The sequence below is a fragment of the Schistocerca americana genome, chromosome 4 (assembly GCF_021461395.2).
Source record: "Schistocerca americana isolate TAMUIC-IGC-003095 chromosome 4, iqSchAmer2.1, whole genome shotgun sequence".
Classification (NCBI taxonomy): domain Eukaryota; kingdom Metazoa; phylum Arthropoda; class Insecta; order Orthoptera; family Acrididae; genus Schistocerca; species Schistocerca americana.
Genome location: NC_060122.1, coordinates 686,718,137 through 686,745,958, shown reverse-complemented (window position 1 = coordinate 686,745,958; position 27,822 = coordinate 686,718,137). Strand labels below are relative to the sequence as shown.

General features: G+C 43.1%; 1 protein-coding gene and 1 pseudogene across 2 annotated transcripts in view; both read right to left on the bottom strand.

Moving 5' to 3' along the window:
* LOC124612615 (UDP-glycosyltransferase UGT5-like) overlaps positions 1–27,822 on the bottom strand; it is a 327,618-nt gene that overhangs the window by 123,133 nt on the left and 176,663 nt on the right. The gene's annotated exons all lie outside the window — the stretch shown is intronic.
* LOC124614431 lies at positions 14,252–14,369 on the bottom strand (annotated as a pseudogene).

The following is a 27,822-nucleotide window of genomic DNA, read 5'->3' as shown; positions in this document are numbered from 1 at the left end:
AGAATTGAGATTGTTCGAAATGTTTCATCATTATGATGCCATGTTTTACTCGGTCTTGTGTAGCTTGAGACCAATATGCTGAGAGGAAGGCATGATAAAATTCTCCTTCACTGTGGCAATCGTGAATGACTGATCGCATTCTTACAGCTGGTTCATTCGCTAAATAGCCACACATAAATTCTAATCTGTGTTCTAATGACCAGTTGGGAGGAAAACAATGAGAGAATTGATGGAGCCACGCTTGTGGATGAATGTCGTTGCCAGAATTCTTAAATGTTTTAAATTTACCTGTAGTGATGAATAGCTTATAGTCAAAATCACCATGTCGGCGAGTCGCATATCGGTCATTGTTACGTCGTTTCGGCGGTCCCATTTCAAAATTCGGTGCACCTTGCCAATTTCTTTCATAATTTCCGAAATGTCCTGTGTTATTATTTTGTGGTTGTTCCGTATTTCTATGTCCCTCTTCCCGTACTGGAGCGCGAGTGTCTTCTGAAATATGTAATTCTTGTATGACTTGTGCCAACTGATCTTGTACTTCGCGGATTTCTCTTTTGTACTGTGTATTGATTTGATTTTGATTTTGTTTGAATTTTCTAATTTGTTCATACTCTTCAGTGTCCGTGAAGGCTACAGGTCTTGTGTCATTCAGATCATCATCTACCTTTGCATATAAGTTAGTGAACTGATCCGAAAGTTCGGCTACTTTCTCGGATAGTCTACTTATTTCCTCAGTATGTTTTTCTGAACCAAATTTCAGAGTGTCCATTTGTATTGAAATCGTATCTACTGTGTCCTTTAAGTTTTCCTGAGTTTTTGCAAGTTGCGTAACCGAATCGGCAGATGCAACTGAGTTAATTTTAGCTTGCAAGGTGTCGTGATTTTCATGAACAATAGTTTGCAGTTCTTTTATGGCTGCTTCGTGATTCTGTAATGCATTTTCATGACGCGAAAAAATAGGTTGGAAATGCTCACAAATTTGTGTTTTTACGTCATTAGAGACTTTTTGACATTTCGATTCAATGTTATGTAACTCAGTAGTTAAATCTTCACGTGTTTGTTCAAGTGTGGTGTCTAACTTCCGAAGATTTTGTTCCATTGTGTCTAACTTTTGAAGCTTTTGCTGTGTTTGTCCCGTTTGTTGTATTAACTGTAATAACAATGCACTGGTGTCTGAAACATGTTCCTCAGTGCTTTTCGGCAGCGAATTTGCACCGGCAACATTCACATTTTGACAAGCAGAAAATGTGTCTTGAATTATTTGAGAAACCGGTGAGGACCCAAAACCTGAATCTACAGTACTTGCGAGATTGTGTCCTGTCATTTCGGATTCCTGAGGCGAGCTATTGCCGACCGATCGATCGATAATGCTTCCCTGTTCACTAATTGTTTCACTGTCTACGCCATTATTTGCCGCCCGCTCCATTTCCCTATGCACAATTACCAAATCACTAGTTTGAACATTAGTTAATTCATTACACGGTGGCGTTAACACACTGCTTTCGTCTTCACTGTCATTTCTTAGTTTACTTTGGAGCCTAGTATTGCGTTTCTCACACGCCATTATTGTCACAATATTTCACACGACAACACAGAAAAGCACAATTTGAAGAGCAAAATAAGAAGACACATTAACATAGCACTGAAAAAAATATCTAGTTAATTGCAGGCGCAGCTGCGAAATACTTGGCGCAAATCTACATGCATGCCACAACAACAATGAAAGACTGCAACTACAACGGAGATTCTCTCTACAATTACGCGCTAGCAATAAACAATAGCTACACTAATTACACAAACTACAAGAAAAAAATCAGAAGATTCCAGTGAGGTATCCTCGGCTAAGGGTCGACATATGAAACGTCCCCTTACAAAAATTATACATGACTGTGCTTAAACTGACACACAATATTTTTTAGCGCAACGCAATCTGACTTTCAATAATCCCTACAAAAGAATGGCCCTGACTAACATTAACCTATACCTTTCACAAATCACTTACCTCACAAAAATCTTCGTTACTCGAACTACTGCAATACAGCGAGCGCCACTACTGCCAGCTAAATAAAAGATTCAAACTACGGAAGGCACTAACTACTGATAGGCATAGTTAGCAAATGAAAGATTTTAATAGAGAACAAACAATGTATTTACCTTAATAGTGTTGAAAAATCATAATATACATAGCAGTTCATGACATGCAGTCTGACAAATTTCAAAACTGTGCCATTTTTCTCCCCACATCCACCACTGCTGGCGGCTCACCTCCAACTGCACAACGCTACGCGCTGTTAACAGCCGACAGCCCAACACTACAATAGCGAATATTACAACAATGCCATCCTGCCACAGACTGCACACAGCACAGCCAGTGATTTTCATACAGAGCGCTACGTGGCGTTACCAATAAAAAAACGTAAACAGCCTAACTTACAATCTTCACGAATCATACTTTCGCAATTTTAAGATGATCTGGAGCCAAGACGTGGCGGGGGGGGGGGGGGGGGGGGGGGGTCGGCGTCGGTCGTTTCTATGTAATTGACAGTGTCGTGCCTCACTTCCTTAGTCACTCCAGGAGGTCGTGTCAGTGCCGGAAACCCACGCAGCAGCACCGCGTACTCACCGTCTGCCATCGGCATTAATTAGGTAGTATGGATGGCTGGAACCCGCCAAAATTTGGACGCTGTTAAACCAGTGGTGTTGTCCACTACGCGTGAGTTGTTCATTCCGGTAGTAGATTGTAATGGAAGAGGAGTCCGCAAAGGCAAAATATCAGGTCAACTTCCAAGCGCAGAGCGCCGTACGTTGTTACAGCCGAGTTGTTTGCAACGGCCAGACAGAATAATGTGGATGGTAGCTTCCTGTAAGTGGACAAATCGAACCAGTGTCTATTAAATATTTCCAGCTGGTCCGCCGATCGTTAACAAACAGGCTCGGAGACACTGATCGGCAAGCGGAGGAGGCACCTATTTGCGACCGCATCTGCTACACTACTGGCCATTAAAATTGCTACACCAAGAACATATGCAGATGATAAAGGGGTATCCATTGGACAAATATGTTACACTAGAACTGACATGTGATTACATTTACACGCAATTTCGGTGCATAGATCCTGAGAAATCAATACCCAGAACAACCACCTTTGGCAGTAATAACTGCCTTGATACGCCTGGGAATTGAGTCAAACAGAGCTTGGATGGCATGTACAGGTATAGCTGCCCATGCAGCTTCAACACGATACCACAGTTCATCACGAGTAGTGACTGGCTTATTGTGACGCGAGCCAGTTGCTCGGCCACCATTGACCAGACATTTTCAATTGGTGAGAGATCTGCAGAATGTACTGGCCAGGGCAATAGTCGAACATGTATCCAGAAAGACCTGTACAGGACCTGCAACATGCGTTCGTGCATTATCCTGCTGAAATGTAGGGTTTTGCAGGGATCGGATGAAGGGTAGAGCCACGGGTCGTAACACATATGAAATGTAACGTCCACTGTTGGCGATGACGAATACACGCTTCCAATGTGCGTTCACCGCGATGTCGCCAAACACGGATGCGACCATCATGATGCTGTAAACAGAACCTGGATTCCTCGGACTGTTCGTGTAGATGGTTGTTGTCTTGCAAACGTCCCTATCTGTTGACTCAGGGATCGTGACGTGGCTGCACGATCCGTTACAGCCATGCGGATAAGTTGCCTGTCATCTCGACTGCTGATGGTACGAGGCTGTTGGGATCCAGCACAGCGTTCCGTATTACCCTCCTGAACCCACCGATTCCATATTCTGCTAACAGTCATTGGATCTGGACCAACGCGAGCAGCAATGTCGCGATACGATAAACCGCAATCGCGATAGGCTACAGTCCGACCTTTATCGAAGTGGGAAACGTGATGGTGCGCGTTTCTCCTCCTTACACGAGGCATCACAACAAGGTTTCACCAGGCAACGCCGGACAACTGGTTTTTGTGTATGAGAAATCGGTTGGAAACTTTCATCATGTCAGCACGTTGGAGGTGTCGCCACCGGCGCCAACCTTGTGTGAATGCTCTGAAAAGCTTATCACTTGCATATGATCGCATCTTCTTCCTGTCGTTTAAATTTCGTTTCTGTAGCACGTCATCTTCGTGGTGTAGGAAGTTTAATGGCCAGTAGTGTATTTGGTTAAATACGGGAGGTTGTGCGTCTGCGCACTTGCCCCCAGAATTTCCGGTGATACCGGCAGATACGTCGCTGCTCAGGCTCAGTTGCGGAAGAGGTCGTCGATGATATGCTGCTCGAACGTCGGTGGTATCTATTTCGGCTTCTGTCGTTGCTCCGGTCATGCCAAGATGATAATTCACCGCTCTGCTGCGTCAGTAGATCTACCTTCGCCGAAGTCGGTGTCATCGCGTCCTGGATTTTATCTGCCAATTCCGTTGCCACGTCCTAGGGTGTGTCAGACTGTGAGGCTATAATTGCTTTGCCAGGTGATGACAAACGACTGCTCCATATTGTGCGTAGTACGCTGTCCGGAACGGTTGCCACGTCTATTTTCCTTTTAAGCGCCGCAAGCACTGCGACGGATTTCTGCGTCCATACTCTTCCGTATTGAGAACCTGACAGATTCGCTCTTCCTGCGATGCTGACACTCACCAAACCAATTCAGCTCTAAGGAGGTCAGACGATTTATACAGATAACATTCCATCAGAATTTCTAAAAGTATTGGGGGAATGGGAACAAAACGACTATCCGCGTTTGTGTGAGAATACCATCTGACTTTTGGAAAAATATCATCCACACAACTCCGAAGATAGCAAGAGCAAACAAATGCGAGAATTATCGCACAATTAGCATAACATCGCATGCATCCACGTTGCTGACAAGAATAATATACAGAACAATGGAAAAAAAATTGAGGATGTGTTAGGTGACGATCAGTTTGTCTTTAGGAAAGAGGCAATTCTGATGTTGCGATTGATAATGGACGCAAGAATAAACAAAAATCATGACAAGCTCATAGGATTTGTCGACCTGGGAAAAGCGATCGGCAGCATAAAATGGTGCAAGACGTTCGAAATTCTGAGAAAAATGGGGATAAGTTATAGGGAGAGGCCGGTAATACGGAATATGTACAAGAGCTAAGAGGGAATAATAAGAATGGAAGATCAAGCACAAAGTGCACGGATTAAAAAGGGTGTAAGACGGGGATGTAGTATTTCGCCCCCCATTGTTCAATCTATACATCGAGGAAGCAGTGATGAAATAAAAGGAACGTTAAGAAGTAGAATTAAAATTCATGGTGAAAGGATATCAACAACGATTCGCTGATGACATTGCTATACTCAGTGAAAGTGAAGAAAATATACATGATCTGCTGAATGGAATGAACAGTCAAATGAGTATCGAATACAGATTGAGAGTAAATCGAAGAAAGACGAAAGTAATGAGAAGTAGCAGAAACGAGAACAGCGAGAAACTTAACATCAGGACTGATGGTCTTTAAGTAGATGAAATTAAGGAATTTTGCTGTCTAGGCAGTAAAATAACCAACCATGGACAGAACAAGGACGACATCAAAGGCAGACTAGCACTGGAAAAAAGGGCGTTCCTGGCCAAGAGAAGCCTACTAGTATCATACATAGGCGTTAATTTGAGAAAGAAGCTTCTGAGAATGCACGTTTGGAGCAGAGCATTGTATGGTAGTGAAATATGGACTGTGGGGAAACTGGAACGGAAGAGAATCGAAGCATTTGAGATGGGGTGGTACAGACGAAAGCTGAAAATTAGGTGGACGGATAAGGTAAGGAATGAGGACATTCTGAGTAAAATCGGAGAGGAAAGGAATATGTGGAAAACACTGACAAGAAGGGACAGGATGATAGGATACATATTAAGATGTCAGGGAATGAGTTCCATGGTACTAGACTCAGCTGTAGAGGGCAAAAACCGTAGGGGAAGACAGAGATTGAAATTAATCCAGCAAATAATTGAGGACATAGGCTGCAAGTGCTACTGTGAGATGAAGAAGTTGGCACGGGAGAGGAATTCGTGGCGGGCAGCATCAAACCAGTCAGACGGTTGGAATAAAAGAAGGATTTAACCTCTGGTGACGAGGTAATTATACCTTGCACTTCAGCAGCGTACTGGTGACCTGACTGGCTTTACCAGCGTAAACTTGGCAGCGTCCGCCAAAATTTCAGAATAGAAAAAAACTGGCCTACACCTGTTCAAATCACGAAGCTGGATTGTGTTGCCAGAAAGGCCGTAGTCTTACAGCCAATTATGACACGGCGGGATTCACGTCAGTCATTTTGCAAATATTCTCCATAATCCAATGATAGTACGCAGCTAAACCACGTCGGGGTCACCACTTCGTCGGTACAAGCTGTGCGGACTGGCGTTTGGCCATTAGAACCTGCATGTACTTAATACGGCTCGAACAATTAATGTTAGCTTTATTGATCGCAGCCACCGGAGGCGAAGATAAATACACGGCTTGTTCGATCGTTCCGGGCTTTGAATTCAACTTAACATGAAGGGAACAAACATCACAGTTATCTTAACTACGCACGAACTAACTACAAGCGCGGTAGATACAAAAAATTAGAAGCATAATCAAAGAATAATAACACCTAAACACGTGTATATAAACACGGCGCCTCTGGTGCCTGGCGCGAAATGTTTGACTGTACGATGTTCAGCAGGATAATGCACGACTGCATGTGGCAGTTCCTGTACGGGCCTTTCTGGATACAGAAAATGTTGGACTGCTGCCCTGGCCAGCACATTCTCCAGATCTCTGACCAATTGAAAACGTCTGGTTGCCGAGCAACTGGCTCGTCACAATACGCCAGTCACTACTCTTGATGAACTGTGGTATCGTGTTGAAGCTGCATGGGCTTCGGTACCTGTACACGCCATACAAGCTCTGTTTAACTCAACCCAGGCGTATCAAGGCCGTTATTACGGCCAGAGGTGGTTGTTCTGGGTACTGATTTCTCAGGATCTATGCACCCAAATTGCGTGCAAAATGTAATCAGATGTCAGTTCTAGTGTAATATATTTGTCCAATGAATACCCGTTTATCATCTGCATTTCTTCTTGGTGTAGCAATTTTAATGGCCAGTAGTGTAGTTCTAATCTAGGGGACTGATGACCTCAGATTTTAAGTCCCATATTGCTTAGTACCATTTGAACCATATTTCGTGTGTGACGACGTCGGCCGATTCGACAAGATGTCACCGGTTATCCTCCGAAGTCTGTATGTTCGACTGCATTGTGACCGTGCACGTATTGGTGTACTCATTTGAAAACACCGACCGTCATCGGACGATGTCGGTCGTCGGCGTAATCCACCGACTTCGGAGACATTGTGACCTCAGCCTTAGTAAAGTATGGCAACAGAAAGGCTATCCGACCGCTAAGCCAAATAAAATTGCACGTAATAGCGGGGATCAACGCTAAGAAGAAGATATCATTTCTGAAACACCCTGTATATCACATGTGTACTATGTTTTACCCTTTAGTACTGCACTGCTACGGTGGGCATTTGCGCAACAGCGTGATCTAATTTCGACGAGTGTTTCATGTTAGCGTGTGTTTTCCGATCGCCTCCATCAAGTACTGCACTAAAGAGTAGCGCAGGCAGCCTGTTCTCAGAGAGGGCGCCTAGATTCGCTTCTACTGCAACACGCAGAAGGCCAGCAATTCCTTTGTGGGGGCGGGAAGGCGCAATCACTCTAATGCACGAAAGCTCTCAGAGGTGTGCGCGGCGCGGTTACCCAGCCAGGGGCATTCGTGCAGACCGACAGACGTAAACAACGAGGGCTGAATGCGCCCCTTACGGAGCCCGTGCAATCGTCTCGTTCCTTCTGTACCAGCGTTCGGCGAATCACGGGTTACGGGGTAGCTGGAGAGGATACAAAGTAACCGGTACCACTGCTGAAAAGACACAACCGCGCTGAATGTGCGCAGACTATTTGCGTTTAGTCCGTATGCCACTACTTTCCGCTCTGCTCTTCTCACCAACAGCTGAGCAAATTTATATACATAATATAGTATAAATTATACGTTGTCGCATTGGAAGTCAGATCTGGAAGCTGTGTAGATCTGCAGAGATTGAATAAAACTCCCTAGCCGAACTTTCCACCAGCCTGTCGTCTTCTAAAGTCATGTCCCCAGCGCAGAAGACAAAAATGGTTCATATGGAACTGAGCACTATGGGACTTAACATCTGAGGTCATCAGTCCCCTAGAATTAGAACTAGTTAAACCTAACTAACCTAAGGACATTACACACATCAATGCCCGAGGCAGGATTCGAACCTGCGACTGCAGAAGACAGCTCGTCGGTTGTGGGATCTTCCACGGCTATGTTGTCATCTCGAACTTGAACCTGTGTGTGTGCTTTTTTCTTGTGGGATGCCACTTGCCCAGGTTAGTCTCTGTATCTACAGACGGCAAAATCTATAGTACTGACGATGATGGTAAGCGGCACCTCTCTTTAATGTACACCGTTTGTTTATACTTTAAAATATCACTTTTTACACTATCTTTTACAATAATCGACATAGCTTTCTTAATAGTGCGGTAACTTTTCTGACAACTTCCGATATACGAGATGTAAATTTTAAATTGACAAACCACAATAACTCGAAAAATAAGCTTCACACGTAAAAATGTGTAGAATCCAAAGTTGATTATTTTCGAGGGAGACAGCTGCTGGTACTAAAATTAGCCCGCCACCACACCCTCCCGGGGGTGGGGCGGGAGGTTACTTCAAAATTTCAAATGGAACCCACATTTTTTGTTGCAGAATCAGATTCTACACAAAAAAACTACGTACATTCTGTCTTTAACATTTGCTTTGATACTTGGTAATTGGCGCTGTAATTCAAGAAAATCCATATTCTCATTTTTGCATGGAAAATGGTTACGGTAAAGCTCTAATTCCTCTCTATCAAACCCGCCCTATGGGGAAAGAGGGAGAGTTTCAGTTTTAGAGAATCAAAATTTACGAAGTAAATAAGTATTTTTTATTTATCCGTAAGCATTTTCCACGTAAAAGTGAGATCATGGATTTTCTTGAATTACAGCGCCAACTACCAAGAATCAAAACAAATGTTTAAGACAAAATGTACGTAGTTTTTAGGTAGAATCTGATTTTGCAATAAAAATGGGCGTTGCCATTCGAAATTTTAAAGTTGCCTCCTGCCCCACCCCCAGGGGGCTGGGATGGCTGGCTAATTTTAGCACCAGCAGATGTCCTCCTCGAAAATAATCAACTTGGGATTCTACTCATTTTTTCGCGTGAAGCTTATTTTTCGAGTTATTCTGGTTTGTCAACTTAAAATTTACACCCTGTACAGTACGTGTCCGTCCGAAACAGGGATACACGTTCCTCTCTGAAGAACACCCGAAACAGAGCGAGCAGCGCACCCGACGTTCTTAGTCTTCCAGGTGCGCGAAAGCGACTCGAAGGTGTCCGAAGCACTTCGGTTGTAATATCATTACTCTTATGTTTCTCAAAACTAGTGAAATTTAATAAACAAAAACGGTAGACTAGTAGGGCAATCGTGAGAGATTATCATAATAAAACTGGATTAAATACAATGAAAAATATGTAAATAATTAATAAGAAAAGTTTGGTGTTTTGGCACCTAACACCCGAATTTGCCGTCCAGTCAGAAGCAAGTTCAGTACAATTGACGGACTTTCCCAGGGTACTAGAGTACATACTGTACCATCTGCTGCTTGTACCTCACTATAGTTTTGTACCATACGCTACTTCACATGTATCAAGCTGCATCAAGGCGAGCTTCTAGCAAGAAAAAAATACTGGTGGGCACAGCCAGGAATATCACAGTACGACTACTATATACACATCTGAAGTGTCACATATTGCGAATATTAATCTGTATATTGGGCAAATAGTAAAGGAAACCAAAGAAAAATTTGGATAAGAGATTAAATTTCAGGAAGAAGAAATAAGAATTTCTAGGTTCGCCGAAGACACTGTAATTTCAGCGAAGTACTTGGAAGAGCAAATGAACGGGATGGACAGCATCTTGAAAGGAGGATATACACTGAAGCGGGAAAGAAACTGGTGTAGACATGCGTATTAAAATACAGAGATACGTAAACTGGCAGAATACGACGCTGCGGTCGGCAGCGTCTATGTAAGACAGCAAGTGTCAGCTACAATGGCAGGTCACCAAGATTTAGGTGAGTTTGAACGTGGTGTTATAGACGACGCACGAGAGATGGGACACAGCATCTCCGAGGTAGCGATGAAGTGGAGATTTCCCCGTACGACCATTTCACGAGTGTGCCGTGAGTATCAGGCCCAATATCGCTGCGGCCGGAAAAAGATCCTGCAAGAACGGGACCAACTACGACTGAAGGAATCGTTCAGGGTGACAGTAGTGCAACGCTTCCCCAAACTGCTGCAGATTTAAGTGCAGGACCATCAAGTGTCAGGGTGCGAACCATTCAACGAAACATCATCGAAATGGGCTTTCGGAGCTGATGGCTCACTCCTGTACACTTGATGACTGCACGACACAACGTTTTATGCCTCGCCTGGGCCGGTCGACACTGACATTGGACTGTTGATGACTGGAAACATGTTGCCTGGTCGGACGAGTCTCGCTTCAAAGTGTGTCGAGCGGATGGACGTGTACGCTTATGGAGACAACGTAATGAGTCCATAGCGCTGTAAGTCAGCAGGGGACTTTTCAAGCTGGTGGAGGCTATGTAACGGCGTGGGGCGTGTACAGTTGGAAAGAAACGGGACCCCTGATACATTTAGATACGACTCTGACAGGTAATACGCACGTAAGCGTCTTGTCTGATCACCTGCATCCATTGATGTCCACTGTGCTTTCCGACCGACTTGGGCAATTCCAGCAAGACAGTGCGACACCCCACACGGCCACAATTGTTGCGCAGTGGCTCCAGTAACACTCTTCTGAGCTTAAAAACTTCCACTGGTCACCAAAGTCTCCAGAGATGAATATTATTGAGCATATCTGGGATGCCCTGCAACGTGCTGTTCAAAAGAGATCTTCACATCCTCGTACTCTTACGGATTTATCGTCAGCCCTCAGGATTCATGGTGTCAGTTGCCTCCGGCACTACAACAGCCCTTAGTCGAGTCCATGCCACGTCGTGTTGCAGCTCTTCTGCGTGCTCGCGTGAGCCCCACACAATATTAGGCGGGTGTACTAACTTCTTTGACTCTTCCGTGTATAAGTAACATCAACAAAAGCAAAAGAAGGTTAATGGAATGTAGTCGAATTAAATCAGGTGATGCTGAGGGAATTAGATTAGGAAACGAGACAGTAAAAGCGTTATTTGTGGAGAAAAACAACTGATGACGGCTAAAGTAGAGATGATATAAAATGCAATTTGTTAACATCGAATATGGATTTAAGTTTTGGGAAGTGTTTTCTGAAGGGCTGTCTGGCGTGTAGCCATGTATAGAAATGAAACATGAACAACAAACAGTTTAAAAACGAGAACAACAAAAACTTTTGAAAAGTGGTGTATAGTGAATCCTGAAAATTAGAGGAGTAGATCGCGTTGCTAATGAGGAGTTACTGAATAGAATCAGGGAGACAAGAAATTTGTGGCACAACTTTAATAAAAGAAGGGATCGGTTGATAGGACATATTCTGAGACAGCAAGGGATCACCAGTTTAGTATTGGAGGGAATTGTGGGGGACAGGGGAGGAGTAAAAATCGTAGAGGGAGACCAAAGTATGAGTACAGTAAACAGATTTAGAAGGACGTAGGCTGCAGCAGTTATTCGGAGATGAAGAGACCTACACAGGATAGGATAGCATGGTGGAGAGCTGCATCAATCCGGTCTTCGCACTGAAGACCAACGCAACGAAATGTCTTTAGATGTGATGGTTTTGTGTTGACGGTGGTAGAGTGCTCACGGTATTTATGGTTTCAGAAATATTTGCCGAAAAAGTGAACGTGTCTTATGTTTACGGATAGTGTGAAGCCATGGCATAACTATGATGCTTTCTAGTAGCGACGTCTAACAGATTTTATGTGGGTTGTGTTCTTGCATCACTATGTTCTTCCAAACTGACCCTTTACACTGCCCCGTCAATTTGAAATACAGAGAGCTCTTTTTTCCGAATACAAAACTGTAGACTCGAATGTTGACATTACTAGGCATGGCCCTACTGGAAGTGATAAACCCATGATTTCCTCCAACATTCGAAATATTCTACCCAGCCACTTATTTGGGGCAAACCATTTAATTCTGGATCTTAGAAAAATACAAATCAGTGTCGGAGGTGAAGGCTGCGATAAAGCGACTTAAAATCCTTGGCGTGATAGCGTACTGAACTTTGAACATTTGGATTTGATGTCTGACCCACTTAGCCACCATACCACAATGACTTTTACTTCACGATTAATGAAACGGTCATAACTAAAGACCCGCGTCACTACTAATGAGCAACTGGATAAAAGGTAGCTGTACTTGCGCAGATCATGTAACGATGGCCAATGGACTAGACGTGGGACGCACATACAAAGCACCTCAGAAGTCCGCAACCACTTGGCTTTACGCATCCCTCTGTTCAGTTAAAACCACCGCCATCATGTCAGCCACGTTTAGAGAACCCGAGTCACCGTTGGCAGCATGAGATTCTAAATGCGATTACACGGTTGTCATTGCGGCGATACTGAACAACAGGCTGCAAGCAGTCACATAATCCACATTCCTCGCAGGGGTGTACTGGTCTCGCAGTTAGTCTGATATTTATTTCGGATTTTTTATTCTCATATTTTCTTGTAATGTTCGACTATCATTCATTGTGGTCTACGTGTCAAGTAAGATCGTCCCCTCAGCAGAGGTTATTTGCTCCTGTGAAGAGTCAATAGCTACATCAGGCCCTCAAAATGGTTCAAATGGCTCTGAGCACTATGCGACTTAACTTCTGAGGTCATCAGTCGCCTAGAACTTAGAACTAACCTAAGGACATCACACACATCCATGCCCGAGGCAGGATTCGAACCTGCGACCGTAGCGGTCACTCAGCACCAGACTGTAGCGCCTAGAACCGCACGGCCACTCCGGCCGGCCAGGCCCTCAATGCAGTCGCTATGTGTAGCTAGTAGAGATCGGGAGAGGAATCACATGTTGACTGCTGTCCGTTGCAAAGAGCGTCAGCTCCAAGCCACAAGCTTTCTGGCAGCGGTTCCCAGCTAGCTAGGACGTGTTTCATTCCTAGCTCCTCTGGGGTCCTGAATTCCGCAGTGACTGAATTACATTTCTAGCGTATCACCTCTCGGGCTGCCATAACTGGCTGGCACCTTCTCAGTCTGGGTGATCTAAATTGAAGGGTATCTGCCGGTGAAAGTTCGTGTTAGGGATCGGCTCGTGATGAAGGCGCCCATAAAAATGATATCTATTAACATAGAAGGTTATACATGAAAGAAAAACCTTTGATGTTTAAATGAACTTAGTTGCCAGATCTGCTCATTTATGATAGTTGAATAAATATTAAATAACTTGGCCACATTTATTTGTTGCACAACGGGTAACAGTACGACGTAAAATAAAAGTTTTCGAGTGAGTGCGTAAGCATGTGCTGTGGTAAAAATATCACGTTTATTCAAGAACAGCTGAACAAACCAATAAGCTAAACAACTAATAAATCGGTAGCTGCTCTTCATAACCCTCTCGGTTGAGTTACAAAATTTGATTTACAACTGCATCTTGAAGACCCCAACAAGATTTATCATTAATTATTAATTATATTAATTATGGAAGGGTCAGAGAAAACTTTCAATGGCGACAGTCACGCACATATACAAATATAGTACACATTCAGGACAAATATAAGAAAAAAGAAAAACGTTACCAGTATGCACGTGGTTGGCTAACGGTTATTTCCTTAGCTTGAACGCACGAAGCAAGTGAACAAGTACGGATCGATAAGAATAAATTTAATAGTCGCACTATAGAAGTAGTTCTGAAACTAATTTGGAAGTTTTACCCCAAGAATCAGTAACTGTGATATTTAAAAGCACTCCGTCTTCAGGTCAAAAGTGGCCCATCGCGACCATCCGACCGCCGTGTCATCCTCAGCTGAGGATGTGTATAGGGGTGTCGTGTGGTCAGCACACCGTTCTCCCGGTCGTTATGATGGTTTTCTTTGACCGGAGCCGCTACTATTCGGTCGAGTAGCTCCTCAGTTGGCATCACGAGGCTGAGTGCACCCCGGAAACCGAAAAATGGCAACAGCTCTAGGCGGCCCAGATGGTCACCCATCCAAGTGCCGGCCACGCCCGACAGCGCCTAACTTCGGTGATCTGACGGGAACCAGTGTATCCACTGTGGCAAGGCCGTTGCCCGTGACATTTAACGATTCTCACAATCCGCAAACACGTGGTCGTCAGAAAGAAAACTTCTGCATAAAATGAGTGGTAAAATTCAGAGTAGGTGACCAAATTGGACAGGATATATTACAATGAGATACGATCTGCGAACATGAGGCTCTCAGATCCGTACTTAACAGGTGCTGAGACAAGGATGGAGCAGAACAACAGCTTGCATGCGTGCCTAAGTGCAGCTGTTCATAATGTACCGAAATTAGCAAGAAAAATTCCGTATACTGCTCAATGAGCAATGACAGCTAGGCTTTAATTTTGACTGGAGCTCTACAAAAATAAAGATAATGAGTTAACTATGAATAGGCGCACTCACACCTAGTCGGTGTCGCCCGTCTCGCATCTCCTGGAACGCTGCCGAGCGAACTCTTTTGGAACCCACGCTCCCGTGCCCAGAAAGCTCCATATTGTGTGGTCCCAACCTGTACAACAGCTTCGTCCCAGGCGAACAGAAACCTCTTTGCTACCTGGTTTGTGCTTTATAGGGCAACCTATTCTGTCACAGTAGCAAACTACTTTTACTACCACAGATCTAGATACTGAAATTAATCTTGTACACTCTCATACATGCTTATCATTCATCAGGTGAGAGGGGGGAAGTATGTATACACCGACATATTACACACAGATGTATTGAATATGCGTTTGGGTCTCCGATAGTTAATCTTAGCAAAAAGTGAGGTGAAAGCAGGTAATATAACTTGTGGCTATTATAGACACAATCAGCTGCACAATCCTTTTCTTTACGTAATTTACAGTTTGCGCCCTGAATTGAGGTGCCAGAGGAGGGTACATTAAGTTAAACGTTACACAAAATGATAGTGAGGCTCAGGTAGAGACCCTTCAAAATGTACTCCGGATAAGGAACAAACTACCCTTTTGTCAATTCAAACCTACTTCTTATGATTTAAGGTCCCCAAAAAGAGGCCCATCTTGCGACTGTCCTGACTATTCTCTGCTGCACCTGCGCAATAGACTGCACTAACCACTGTGTTTAGGGACGCCGGCACGGTAGCTCATTGTATTCGGTCAGAGAGTTAACTGCCCTCTGTAATAAAAAACTAAGTTGATGGATCAACAATGAACTTGAACAACTGACATGAGAGGTCCGCTCCGAACAAATAGAACGAACACTAACGAATAAAATGAGATTTAAGAAAAAAAGGGGGGGTAGCGTCTTTGATTCATAATCAAAACGTCTTCGATCCCGGGTTCAAATCCCGCCGCTGCTTAAATTTTGATTAATAATCAGCATTGACGGCAGAAGACTTCCGACATAAGAAGTCACCCTCATTCTGCCAACGCCCTTGTCAAAGAGGGCGGAGGAGCGGACAGAGGTTCAGGGCACTCTCTTGTCCTATGTGTTTGTGAACTGCCCCTAAAGGCGGAAGAATCGGCATTGAGCAATGGCATGAGGATGCAGAAGGCAATGGGAACCATCGCATTAAAGAAACGTAACGTGTATGCACAGGACATGTGGCCTGAAACTGAAGAAGTGTCATGATGATCTCTCCATTCGCAAAAGATTCCGGAATAGTCCCCCATTCGGATTTCCGGGAGGGGACTGCCAAGGGGGAAGTTACCATGAGAAAAAGACTGAATAATCAACGGAATGATAACGTTCTACGAGTCGAGGCGTGGAATGTCGGGAGTTTGAACGTGGGAGGGAAACTAGGAAATCTGAAAAGGGAAATACAAGGCTCAATCCAGATATAGGAAAGGTCAGTGAAGTGAAGTGGAAAGAAGACAAGGATTTTTGGTCAGATGAGTATACGGTAATATCAGCAACAGAAAATGGTCTAACCGGAGTAGGATTGAAACTTCCTGGCAGATTAAAACTGTGTGCCGGAGCGAGACTCGAACTCGGGACCTTTCCCTTTCGCTGACAAGTGCTCTACCGTCTGAGCTACCAAAGCACGACTTACAACACCTCCTCACAGCTTTCATATCAGCTCATACTCGGCTGCAGGGTGAAAATTTCATTCTGGGAACATCTCCCAGGCTGTGGCAAAGCCATGTCTCCGCAATATCCTTTCTTCCAGAAGTGCTAGTTCTACAAGGTTCGCAGGAGAGCTTCTGTGAAGTTTGGAACGTAAGAGGCGAAGTACTGGCGGAATTAAAGCTGTGAGGACGGGGCGTGAGTCGTGCTTGGGTAGCTCAGTTGGTAGAGCACATACCCGCGAAAGGCAAAGGTCCCGGGTTCGAGTCTCGGTCCGGCACACAGTTTTAATCTGCCAGGAAGTTTCATATCAGCGCACACTCCGCTGTGAGTGAAAATTTCATTCTAGGAGTAGGATTCGTTATGAATAGGAAGGTAGGGCAGAAAGTGTGTTTCTGTGAACAGTTCAGTGACAGGGTCGTTCTTATCAGAATCGACAGCAAACCAACACTGAAAACGATAGTTCAGGTATACATGCCGAGGTTGCAAGCTGAAGATGAAGAGATAGAGAAAGTGTATGAGGATATTGAAAGGTTCATACAGTATGTAAAGGGGGATGAAAATCTAAGAGTCATGGCGGACTGCAATCCAGTTGTAGGGAAAGGAGTAGACGAAAAGGTTACAGGAGAATACGGGTTTGGGACAAAGAATGAGAGAGGAGAAAGATTAATTGAGTTATGTAACAAGTTTCAGCTAGTAATAGCGAATACACTGTTCAAGAATCACAAGAGGTGGAGGTTTACTTGGAAAAGGCCGTGTGATACGGGAAGATTTCAGTTAGATTACATCATGGTCAGGCAGAGTTTCCGAAATCAGATACTCGATTGTAAGGCGCACCCAGGACACACAGTAGTGATGAAGAGTAGGATGAAGTTCAAGACATTAGTCAGAAAGAATCAATACGCAAAGAAATGGGATACGGAAGTACAAACAAATGACGAGATACGCTTGAAGATCTCTAGGTCTATAAATACAGCAATAAGGAATAGCTCAGTAGGCAGTACAGTTGAAGAGGAATGGACATCTCTAAAAAGGGCCATCACAGAAGTTGGGAAGGAAAACATAGGTACAAATTATGTAACTGCGAAGAAACCATGGGTAACAGATGAAATACTTCAGTTGATTGATGAAAGGAGGAAGTACACAAGTGTTCCGGGAAAGTCAGGAGTACAGAAATACAAGTCGCTGAGGAATGAAATAAATAGGAACTGCACGGAAGCTAAGACGAAACGGTTGCATGAAAAATGTGAAGACGTCGAAAAAGAAATGACTGTGGGAGGGACAGACTCAGTATACAGGAAAATCAAAACAACCTTCGGAACATTAAAAGCAAGGGCGATAACATTAAGAATGTAAAGGGAATTCCATAGTTAAATGCAGAGGAGAGAGCGGATAGGTGGAAAGAATACATTGAAAGCCTCTACGAGGGGAAAGATTTGTTTGCTGTGATAGAAGAAGAAGCAGGAGCCGGTTTAAAAGACATAGGGAATCCGGTATTAGAATCAGAATTTAAAAGAGCATGGGTGGACTTAAGGTCAAATAAGGCAGAAGGGGTAGATTACATTCCATCAGAATTTCTAAACTCATTAGCGGAAGTGGCAACAAAACGACTATTTACTTTGGTGTGTAGAATGTACGAACCTGGCGACGTACCATTTGACTTTCGGAAAAGCACCATCCACACAATTCCGAAAACGCAAGAGGTGACAAGTGCGAGAATTATCGCACAATCAGCTTAACAGTTGCTTACAAGAATAATATACGGAAGAATGGAAAAGAAAATTGAGGATGCGCTAGATGACGATCAGTTTGGCTTTAGGAAAAGTTAAGTCACGAGAGAGGCAATTCTGAAGTTACGGCTAATAATGGAAGCAAGACGAAAGAAAGATCATGAGACGTTCATAGGATTTGTCGATCCGGAAAAAGCGATCGACAATGTAAAACGGTGCAAAATGTTCGAAATTCTGATAAAAATAGGGGTAAGCTACAGGGAGACACGGGTCATATACAATATGTACAACAACCAAGAGGGGATAATAAGAGTGGACGATCAAGAACGAAGTGCTCGTTTTAAGAAGGGTGTAAGACAAGGCTGCAGCCTTTCGCCCCTACTCTTCAATCTGTACATCGAAGAAGCAATGATGTAAATAAAAGAAAGGTTCAGGAGTGTAATTAAACTACAAGGTTAAAGGATATCAATGATACGATTCGCTGATGACATTGCTATTCTGAGTGAAAGTGAAGAAGAATCACATGATCTGCTGAACGGGATGAACAGTCTAATGAGTACTCAGTATGGACTGAGAGTAAATTGAAGGAAGACGGAGGTAATGAGAAGTAGTAGAAACGAGAATAGAGAGAAACTTAACATCAGGATTGATGGTCACGAAGTAGATGAAGTTAAGGAATTCTGCTACTAAGCCATTAAAGTAACCAATGACGGATGGAGCAAGAAGGACATCAAAAGCAGACTAGCTACGGGAAAAAAGGCACTCCTGTCCAAGAGAAGTCTACTACTGTCAAATATCTGCCTTAATTGGAGGAAGCAATTTCTGAGAATGTACGTCTGTAGTACAGCATTGTGTGGTAGTGAAACATGGACTGTGGGAAAATCGGAACAGAAGAGATTCGAAGCATTTGAGATGTGGTGCCACAGATGAATGTTGAAAATTAGGAGGACTGATGTAAGGAATGAGGAAGTTCTACGCAGAATTAGAGAGGAAAGGAATATGTGGAAAACACTGATAAGGAGAAGGGACAGGTTGATAGGACATCTGCTAAGACATGAGGTCGCGGCACACATTTTCATCTGTCCCCGTCGACGTATGTCAACGCCTATAAGCAGCTAAGGATTTTCATTTCATTCTAATTACATGAGGGAATGACTTCCATGGAATTAGAGGGAGCTGCAGAGGGCAAAAACTGTAGAGGAAGACAGGGATTGGAATACATCCACCAAATAATTGAGGACGCAGGTTGCAAGTGCTACTCTTGAGATGTAGAGGTTAGCACAGGAGAGGAATTCGTGGGGGGGGGGGGGGCTGCATCAAACCTGTCAGAAGACTGATGACAAAAAAAGACTGTGTACCTTGCCAGGTACACAATAGTGGGCACAAAGATAATACTGTGCACAGGAGCGTCGCTAGTACACGCTCTAAATTGTCACTACGGCTGAGACACAATGCTTGTTGGTACTCCCCGAATTCCCCGTCCGATAATCTTCTAACGCCCTCTGCAGGCTCGCTTTGAAGAGTACACGGCCGGTGTCCCCTGTCAGCCTACTCTTGTGTAAAGTATCTTCCCTGTCAGGCGGAGGAAAAGTGAGAGAAATCAGTATGTAGTGCTGGGTAAAGATTTGACTCGGGAAAGATAGGCCATAAATGCGATGTCACCATGAAATGAATACTACAAGACACCTCCAAAACTAGTCAGATTTTTTGTTATGTTGAATCGCCTTGATACATCTTTAGGCCATCACCTAACATTCTCTTTTGATGTGTCAGGCCCTGGTGGCTAATGTACATCATCGTTGTTTGAGAGTTTGCCGACTGTGATAAGTACTATATTGACTACCACGTAAAAACTAGTAATGCCTGCAGGACGTCAAGAATAAACAGGAATTTGATGTCCTTTAATTATATCTACATCTACATCTATACTCCGCGAGCCACCTTACGGTGTGTGGCGGAGGGTACTTATTGTACCACTATCTGATCCCCCCTTCCCTGTTCCATTCACGAATTGTGCGTGGGAAGAACGACTGCTTGTAAGTCTCCGTATTTGCTCTAATTTCTCGGATCTTTTCGTTGTGATCATTACGCGAGATATATGTGGGCGGTAGTAATATGTTGCCCATCTCTTCCCGGAATGTGCTCTCTCGTAATTTCGATAATAAACCTCTCCGTATTGCGTAACGCCTTTCTTGAAGTGTCCGCCACTGGAGCTTGTTCAGCATCTCCGTAACGCTCTGGCGCTGACTAAATGTCCCCATGACGAATCGCGCTGCTTTTCGCTGGATCATGTCTATCTCTTCTATTAATCCAACCTGGTAAGGGTCCCATACTGATGAGCAATACTCAAGAATCGGACGAACAAGCGTTTTGTAAGCTACTTCTTTCGTCGATGAGTCACATTTTCTTAGAATTCTTCCTATGAATCTCAACCTGGCGCCTGCTTTTCCCACTATTTGTTTTATGTGATCATTCCACTTCAGATCGCTCCGGATAGTAACTCCTAAGTATTTTACGGTCGTTACCGCTTCCAATGATTTACCACCTATGGCATAATCGTACTGGAATGGATTTCTGCCCCTATGTATGCGCATTATATTACATTTATCTACGTTTAGGGAAAGCTGCCAGCTGTCGCACCATGCATTAATCCTCTGCAGGTCCTCCTGGAGTACGTACGAGTCTTCTGATGTTGCTACTTTCTTGTAGACAACCGTGTCATCTGCAAATAGCCTCACGGAGCTACCGATGTTGTCAACTAAGTCATTTATGTATATTGTAAACAATAAAGGTCCTATCACGCTTCCCTGCGGTACTCCCGAAATTACCTCTACATCTGCAGATTTTGAACCGTTAAGAATGACATGTTGTGTTCTTTCTTCTAGGAAATCCTGAATCCAATCACAAACCTGGTCCGATATTCCGTAAGCTCGTATTTTTTTCACTAAACGTAAGTGCGGAACCGTATCAAATGCCTTCCTGAAGTCCAGGAATACGGCATCAATCTGCTCGCCAGTGTCTACGGCACTGTGAATTTCTTGGGCAAATAGGGCGAGCTGAGTTTCACATGATCTCTGTTTGCGGAATCCATGTTGGTTATGATGAAGGAGATTTGTATTATCTAAGAACGTCATAATACGAGAACACAAAACATGTTCCATTATTCTACAACAGATTGACGTAAGCGAAATAGGCCTATAATTATTCGCATCTGATTTATGACCCTTCTTGAAAATGGGAACGACCTGCGCTTTCTTCCAGTCGCTAGGTACTTTACGTTCTTCCAGCGATCTACGATAAATTGCTGATAGAAAGGGGGCAAGTTATTTAGCATAATCACTGTAGAATCTTAAGGGTATCTCGTCTGGTCCGGATGCTTTTCCGCTACTAAGTGATAGCAGTTGTTTTTCAATTCCGATATCGTTTATTTCAATATTTTCCATTTTGGCGTCCGTGCGACGGCTGAAGTCAGGGACCGTGTTACGATTTTCCGCAGTGAAACAGTTTCGGAACACTGAATTCAGTATTTCTGCCTTTCTTCGGTCGTCCTCTGTTTCGGTGCCATCGTGGTCAACGAGTGACTGAATAGGGGATTTAGATCCGCTTACCGATTTTACATATGACCAAAACTTTTTAGGGTTCTTGTTTAGATTGTTTGCCAATGTTTTATGTTCGAATTCGTTGAATGCTTCTCTCATTGCTCTCATTGCTCTCTTTACGCTCTTTTTCGCTTCGTTCAGCTTTTCCTTATCAGCTATGATTCGACTACTCTTAAACCTATGATGAAGCTTTCTTTGTTTCCGTAGTACCTTTCGTACATGATTGTTATACCACGGTGGATCTTTCCCCTCGCTTTGGACCTTAGTCGGTACGAACTTATCTAAGGCGCACTGGACGATGTTTCTGAATTTTTTCCATTTTTGTTCCACATCCTCTTCCTCAGAAATGAACGTTTGATGGTGGTCACTCAGATATTCTGCGATTTGTGCCCTATCACTCTTGTTAAGCAAATATATTTTCCTTCCTTTCTTGGCATTTCTTATTACACTTGTAGTCATTGATGCAACCACTGACTTATGATCACTGATACCCTCTTCTACATTCACGGAGTCGAAAAGTTCCGGTCTATTTGTTGCTATGAGGTCTAAAACGTTAGCTTCACGAGTTGGTTCTCTAATTATCTGCTCGAAGTAATTCTCGGACAAGGCAGTCAGGATAATGTCACATTTAAACAACTCGATGCGATAAGCAATCGCTCGTCCTGACACATTTACCCGAAAAATAGAGCTAATAAAATAAATATTGTAGTGATAAAGGGTTTCTACAATAAATGCAGACGTTGTTAATTGCTAGTATGGTAATTATTATTCGACGAATCAGATTCTTTTACAGAGCTTGCAACACGCACCTCCTACTGTTTTGAAGGTAAGATCCGAAGTATATCAACAGGAAGAGGAGGTCCCCGCTTTCGCATTTTTTGTTTTTCAAAACACTGAACGTGACTATAGAGTTTCTTTGACATTTCTTATACGCACAGTCTGTGACTTATAATTAACACTCGTTCTCAAATCTTTAGCGTTATATGCAAATTTTGTGATATTGGTTTGTGTACAAGCTGATGACTTCTTCATAAAAAAATAAAAACAAACAGAAAATAATACAGCTTCTACAAGATACGTTTCACCAGTCAGAGCTTGTATTCTGTCTGTGCTCATCTCAAAGACGTGTAACTTGCCTCCTTCCTTTTCTGTCGTCACTTGATATTTGCTGATGGCAGCTAATGGGTCTGAAGGAGAAGATACTCGGCTATATTGCTCAATCTGTTATTCTGAATTGTCACATGGAGATTTGGGTACTCCTGGGCCTCTCGAGACCACAGGACGATACCCTACTGAGCAGGTATGGGAAGCTGTTGACAGACATGTGGACGTCTGTGTGTCTTGGACACTGCTTCCTCATATCTCCTCGGACTCGGGGCGTATGTTGACTAGTAACGGATCAACCACAGGTTTCAGTGTCTCAGAACATAGAATACATCCTGCAGTTAGTCTTCAACGTCCTTACTACAACACGAAAAAATGTACTACTACTAAGCCGAACCTCCTATCCAGTTTCAGGTCACTCGTTACACTGAGTGATCATCAGTGTATGATTCTTCAGTGTCTAAAACACATCTTGCAAGCGCATGGAGGTGACATCGGATAAAAATTGAGTTCTTCACTATAAAACTCACTATTTTCCCTGTAACCAACTAATTATTTTAAAAGACAGTAGACAGTCGTCGCCCCTTCCATACAAAATTTCTTTTCGCTGCCAATGTTTCCATTTTCGGAGAAAACATCACTCCGTTTGCGGAGACGGTGATTACCTTATTGTAAGGCATTATTTTTTATTTTAGACAGAATCACATTTTTATGATACAATCATAACCGGTTTCGGCCTTCAAAGGCAACGTATGAACACTTGCCCATCAAATGCCGCCCATAGCATCTGACGATGGCCTTTGAAGGCCGAAACTGATTATGTATGTATCATAAAAAACTGATTTTGTAGAAAACAAAGAATAATACCTTAGCCATTTTGTTATCGTGACCCAGGTTCGGCATGTCTATAGATAGAGAGCGTTATAGGACAGCCTTCGTATTCATAGACGGATAAAAATTTGAAATTAGAATCTGAAATCTAGCAAGCGACCGTACTCGCAGTGCCTTGTGTTCGGCAGCTTCCGATATCAAATTGCATTAAAACTGTGCTTCCGCGTATGTCGATAACAAACATTAGACACAACTGTGAGAGCCAGATATAATTAGCGTCAGTTGTTCTCGTAGCGTAGGTGACAGCAGACGAGATTGTTCCGCCTTTGGCTCGGGTTCGATGTTTACTTCCGCCCCATGACCCATTTTTAAATCGGTCTCTTGTTCGGCTTTAGGAAAACTGAAGAAGAACATGTTTCTAGAGGGCCGCTTGAACTTAAGTGCAAAACAGCCTGATTGGCTAACTTCAAAGCTAATTAACTCGGAAACGGAACAATGTATCGATGTTTTCCATTACAATTATTTCTCAGCACAACCTACCCGGCAATAACCTTACAAGCTTTTCAGACTGTTTCTGACCACCCTCTGTATCAACAGACAAGTTAAGCACCTGTTTGGTTTAGGAGTAACGACGAAGATGAACAGTACTGACCACCTAACTACTGTATACGGTATTAAAGAAGCACTGTACATTCCCAGACTGGGCACCTGGGCAGAGATTTTTATCGTGGAAAGAGATTCCCTTGGTGCAATGCATTTGGTGAACCTGAAACATATCAGCGAACTTCATTATGACTGAACTGTGTCGTACACGGGATGCCTAAGGAAGTCTAGGATACGAATGTGTGGACATGTGCGTGCGTCACCTCTGGTTAATCCGGCTCATCCGTTAAATTAATTTCGTTCATTAGCGCCAGTAGGTTATGATTGCCATCGATCTGTTTTTAACGCATCCAAAGATCAATTTTTTGTATTAAGACACAAACCTGTGTTTCATTTTGGAAAATAAATACCATTATCGTAAGTTTGTAAATGTTTTTCTTTGTGAGAAAACCTTTGTTATTTATGCGTACGGCGAGACAGAAATTTTGAAAAGCTTTGTTCCACATAAAGGAGAAAGCATTCACTGCACTAGGTTGGCAGCTCATTTCGACGCGACAGAGCATTAAAGACTTTGGAGGAAGATTACGCGCGGGAAACCCGCAGACTTAGCGAGAAGGTGTGTTAAGATGATGGTTGTGTGCTGATACTAAAAATGTACACCCTAGTCCGCAGCTCGTGGTCGTGCGGTAGCGTTCTCGCTTCCCACGCCCGGGTTCCCGGGTTCGATTCCCGGCGGGATCAGGGATTTTCTCTGCCTCGTGATGCCTGGGTGTTGTGTGATGTCCTTAGGTTAGTTAGGTTCAAGTAGTGCTAAGTTCTAGGGGACTGATGACCATAGCTGATAAGTCCCATAGTGCTCAGAGCCATTTGAACCATTTTGTACACCCTGAGCGATTATTGTGGTTTAGCTGAAGTTTCGTTAACTGAACAGAGCTCAGACTACACAACAAGGTTATGATTATAAGAGCTCATAACTATTTTTAAAGTCGTTAATCGAAGCTTATGTCCATGTGGTTCGTGTGCAGCGTCTTCGCGAATCTGAGATCTTCCAGTCGTGCAATGGATGGAAATTGTGAAAGCGACTGAAAATTTTGGTCAGTAACTCAGTATCGTTCTGCTGTCAAAATCTCTCTAACAATTTTTTAGTAAATGTTCTTAATGGGAAGAAATTTTGCTTCGTCATTTCGATGTCACTAATACAGAACTGCATTTGCGATGTAAAACGGCAGAGCTATTTCAGTGTACCTATGAAAACGAATGACATTTGCTGTTGAAATCTACACAAAGATGATAAGTCCGGGGCGAAAGAGAGAGTGGTGGAGATGATTAGTACTGTTTTTATTTCGACGATAATTATTTTAAATCTTCAGAAGTAACACTTACATGATGATGCAGTTAATATTTTCAGTAGCGATTAACTGTTTCTGTTGAATGCGGTTATTACGTGTTCTATTTTAACCTGAGTGTATAACACATTATGGCACCGGTATAACGTGCTTAAAATATTCCCCTTTGTATTAAATTTCACCTATGAGCGAACAACAACTCGATCTGACTTCAGTTAATGAGAAATGAAGTACTAAGCAAAATTTATTAGCGAACATATAAAGGACGTCTTTAACATAAATTAAAGAAAGGTAAATTACAACGAAGATCTTCATCTGCCGTGATACAGCGTATCACAGTAAATTTGTATCTCCTTGTAGGAAAGACGCGTGGCATGTAGATGTAAATACACTTTGTGTGTTCTAATGCTTAATGACAAGAAAATGATTCACTGAAATTCAAAGTCTCAATGTATTCATTGTTGAAGCACGTGTCTTATGGATTTTCTGCTCCTCGCACTTTCCTTGTTTGGCTGAAAACTGCATACAAAGGAAGAAAATTCTGTGTCTCCTGAAGGCAGTCTCTTTTCCGTACGTTGTACTCACACGTGTTACTTGTACGAACAGTGTCAAAATGGGCTCATTTTCCAATGAGCATGTTAATTCGTAGGAATGAAAAACAATTCCAAGAGGAAAACAATCGGTGAATAATTTTCCTGTTGACTTCAAGTATTATTCAAGAAACAGACCTGAAAATTCATGAACAGCAGATACAAATGTTCTGTCATGGAACATATGGGTGTACGATACCATACATTCAAAGAAGGAAAATAACTCAATTTGCTTTATATTGTTATGGAGAGTAGGAAAGTAACGTGAATGACAACCTGTGTCCTAGGATAACTCGCTCGAAAATAGATACTGATCCTCGCATATTCAGATATAGATGTGATTGAACAAAAACCTGATCTCGCTCACATCGATACAAAATTTGCAAAACTATGCCCCACAGCAGCTTCTGAAAAATCATGTAATACAGAATTACGCCAATGCAGTACAAGCGACCAACGATCCAACAAATAATCCTGAACGCTGCAGCTTAAAAATCCCCAACTCAAGTAATTCACAACATAATATTCTCAATTTTATGAAGAGGTCAACATTGCAGCACGATACCAACTGCGTCCGGTGCACACCAAGTGGAGAGAGAGAGAGAGAGAGAGAGAGAGAGAGAGAGAGGAGTGCTTTGTCCTGAAACGCGCAGTTTTACCGAACTCTAAACTCGGAGCCCAGCAGCCTCATTGGCTGATAAGGTTCTGCCCTCAAAGCGCTGCATGAAGACGTGCTTCTTTCTACTGAAAGATAAGGCTTCTCTAGCATAGCAGGCGAAAACATGGACTACAAAGTCTTTGAGTCATCAGAGCGGTTCGCAGCTCACACAGTGAAAGACAAAATGAAAGACCTTTACAACGGACAACTTGCAACCCCATGAGTTTGATTTCGAACGACAATAGCAAGACGAAAACAGTGGTCTCAGATATTTATATTTGTTGAAAAATATCCAAGATACACCGACATGTTGACTGCCACGAAGCCGCCGGCTAGCATAACAGTGTCTCATACTTGGTGTGGCCTGGCGGCGAACCTCCACTACTACGCGTGGGGCAGTGAACGTTTTAATACATAATACATCATGTTCACTCGTTTCACAAAGAGTTACGCCTGATTGGTATAACTAATTGCAGGCATCTAGCGTTCCACAATGTAAAACGGTCCACGATGTTAGAAATTCTGAGAAAAATAGGGGTAAGCTGTGGGATATTCGGGTAATATACAATACGTCCAAGAACCAAGAGGGAATAATAAGATTCGAACACCAAGAACAAAGTGCTGGGATAAAAAAAAGAATGTAGGGCAGGGATGTAGTCTTTCGCCCATACTGTTCAATCTGTACATCGAAGAATCAATGACGGAAATAAAAGAAAGGTTCAAGAGTGTAATAAAAATTCAGTGTGAAAGGATATCAATATACGACTCGCTGATGACATAGCAATCCTGAGTGAAAGTGAAGAATAATTACATGATCTGTTGAATGGAATGAACAGTCTAACGAGTACAGAGTATGGATTGAAAGTAAGCTGAAGAAAGGTGAAAATAATGACAAGCAGCAGAAATGAGAACAGCCAAAAACTTAATATCATGATTGATGGTCACGAAGTAGATGAAGTTAATGAATTCTGCTATCTAGGTAGCAAAATAAGCCTTGATGAACGGAGTAAGGAGGA